Genomic DNA, 3,465 nt, shown 5'->3' with positions numbered 1-3,465 from the left:
TGGAAACTTACAGCCTCCTAAGCAAATAATAAAGTATTTAGGAAAAACCATTAACTATAACTATAATCAACAGCAAAGCTATAATTCATATAATTGTGGACATTTATGCTTAAAATTCTTATTATCAAAATAAATAAGTAATTATAAAACTTTCTTTTATTTTAAATTAAATTTTATTTGTTCTCATCATCAACAGGCCTTTCCATTCATATACACATACATATTAAATACTTAGCAATCAACTATGTACACATTATTAACACTTTTCTAGGGGTGGAGCATCTATATATGTATATACATATGTACGTATGTACGTTTGCATACATTTCTGACTGCATACCAACACACTTTACTAATTTTCGACATATAAACCACCTGGTATCGGATTTCTCAGATTTCCATCAGCGGTACACCCTGTGATCGATTCCGGTTCTGAATGGTATCGTATTTCTCGAATATCCATCAGCGGAACACCCTGTGATCGGTTCCGGTTCCGGACGCAGATTTGTCACCAGCGACATCTTGCGGCTTTTATCTGGGTTCTGAACTTGGCTAATCGGCGACATCTTGCGGCGGAGCAGCAAAGCTTGCGGCAGAGCACCAGCAAACCGTATAGCGGTTCTGCACCGGTGCAAGCAGAAAACCATATGCCGATTCTGCAGCTGCTAGAAGCGCTGCTTGCACTGGTCCAGAATCGGCATAACAATACTACTGATGATCTAAAAATCTTTTCTTCCATAAAAGACCTGAGTGACGTGCATAAACTCCAAACTGATCTTGATAATATGCATCTTTGGTGTATTAAAAATTACCTTTCTTGCTTAAAAATTACTTTTGGAAAAATTCATAATGTTTTGTTGACTCGTTACAATATTTGTAACTGTTTGCTAAAATCTGTTGAAGAAATAAAAGATCTTGGCATTATTTTTTCATCGAATTTCACATTTAATAGTCATATTGACCACATTGTTAGAAAATCTTATTCGACTCTAGGCTTCGTAGCCTAGCGATAAGAAAATGACTCATTCAGGTAATAAGAAAACGACTCGCCCAGGCGAGTTGCCTTCGGCGGACGTTTTAGAGCGACTGGTAATAGGAAATCGATGCGATGGCGAAACGTTTTCTTATCGCCGGCAACAAAAATTGTTTGGTGGGAAATGTCAAGTAGTGAAGTAAAAATATAACTACATTTATATCTTGTCTAGTAGTAAAATGAAAATATAAATACACATATCGTCGTTTAAAGTGCAAAACCGCGTATCAACATAATGCAAAACCGCGTATCAGCAAATTGCAAAACCGCGTATGTGAAGTTTTAGAAATAATTTTCTGGAGCGTAAAACCACTCATATTTCAAAATGGTTCTCTTTTTTATAAAGCAATCGCATTTCTGGCTAATATAGGTATTTCAGGACGAAGGGATAAGGATGGAGCCAAGAGTTTGTGTGAGCAAATCCAATTTTTTCAGCCAATGTCAGTTACGCGGTTTTGCAGAATGACGACACGCGGTTTTGTACTTTAAACGACGATATATCTAGTCAAGTATTTGAGGACACTGGGAGGTAAACCTATATAAGTCAAGTCTTTACTTATACAATTAACACGGACGCTCTCTAACACTAAACATGCAACATAAAACATAAATAACCAAATACACTATGCCACAAAGATATCCTTAGCGTGGTATACCCCGATCTTCTTGCCACTAGTGTCACCAAGTTCGTACATTGAATTTCCGATAATTTACAATACAACGTACTTAACTTGTTTTGGGGAAAGTTTAGCGTTGTAGTTTTCGACTTGTAAACTTTGCTTGAAGTTTCGGCGGTACACCACTTGTCCAGTTTGAAACTTCACTTTCCTACTTCTGGTATTGTAAGTCTTTTTGCTCCGTTCATGGGCTAGCTTTAATTATTTCACTATCTCATTTCGGATAAGCTGTGTTTTATCTCCCGCCATTTCGCAGTCCGCATCGCTAACGGCGCACAGTGGGGCAAATAAAGTCGTCGTGGACAAATCAGTCTAGAGATCACAATTTTCATCAAATTTAAAAATTTCGAAAAATCATTCCAATCTTTCCTGGATATTTACGCTTCTAACCTTCATTGATTGAATATTCAGGAATTTCTGTTTTAATTAGATAGCTTTATCTTGCCTTCACTGGTTGGATATTTAACCAATTCTGCCTTGATTCGCTGATCATTAGATCATTCTGACCTTTATTGGTTGGACGATTTGTTCATATTGCCTTCACTGGTTGGATATTATATCAATCCTGCTTCGATTCGCTGATCATTAGATCATTCTGACCTTTTTGAGAAAAACAACAAGTTACTATATATTATATTTATTTATAAAAAATGTTTAAACAATTGACTAAAATGAGCGTAAATATCCAGGAAAGATTGATATGATTTTTTATCCAATTTATCCTTTTTGTGAAGAATGTGTTTCTGCGTTAAGTAGCAGTTGTTATGCTTCTGCATGTAATTTCTTTTTAATTGGAAATTCATTTCTAAAACTGTTTAAATAAGGATCAGCTGACACAAGTAAGAAGTGAAGCAAATCTTCCTTTAAAAATAATTAATGAAGATTTTCTGGTGTTTCCTTCTCTGCAACGTTTGAAATCTTTATTTCTTGATTCCTGCTTCTTCTGAGAGCTGTCCAATTGGAATGATAAAAGAAGCAATAATTTCAGCACCATGAACTAAAATTTTGTGAACAGATGCAGGCATATAGTAGTATTTAGCATAAATTTCGGCAGTTGTAGAAGCATATTTTGCAAACTTTTTTGTGTCAATATTTTGGTCCCATGATAAAACTTGTCAAATAATGTACACATTTTTTATTAAATTTTCATTGAATCCGGTAACTTCAGCTACAGTCTTAAAATTTTCAAAAAATCTTCTTGCCGTGTTGCCATCGTTAGAAGAACCAGTTCCTTGCCTTGTAACGTCTACAATAATTCCAATTCGTCCACGAAGTTCATTTTGAATGTAGTGTTTTTTGGTTTCGCAACTGGCCTTCTGTTCAGGTATCTTAGCTTGCCACTGCTTAAACTCTAATCTATAAGCTATATGTAAAATGCATTCCATACAGCGAATCCAAGCATGCAGTGTTTGTAAACCAAATTTGAATGAATCAACATTTTCTTCTTTCATTCTAACTTTAAATAAATTGCTCATTTCTGAAGGCTTTGCCCCACAAATAGTACAAGTGGATGATGGACTACACCTTTTTCAGTTTTAGTTCAGAAAGTTGCAATACATATTCAGGAATTCCATTTCAAATTCAGATAGTTACAATTCAAGTTCACAAATTCTATTTCAAATTCAGAATTTGCACTAGAATATGCTAATACTATCACAAAAATCGCCGTTTTTTTAACATTTTCGCTATTAATTCATTTTATAAATCATATATTTTACAACTTAACACCAAACGTGTCGGCAAAATTTTTCGTGG

The sequence above is a fragment of the Rhagoletis pomonella genome, unplaced genomic scaffold, assembly GCF_013731165.1.
Source record: "Rhagoletis pomonella isolate Grant_MI unplaced genomic scaffold, Rhpom_1.0 Rhpom_scaffold_00005, whole genome shotgun sequence".
NCBI classification, from domain to species: Eukaryota; Metazoa; Arthropoda; class Insecta; order Diptera; family Tephritidae; genus Rhagoletis; species Rhagoletis pomonella.
This window is presented reverse-complemented; position numbering follows the sequence as displayed.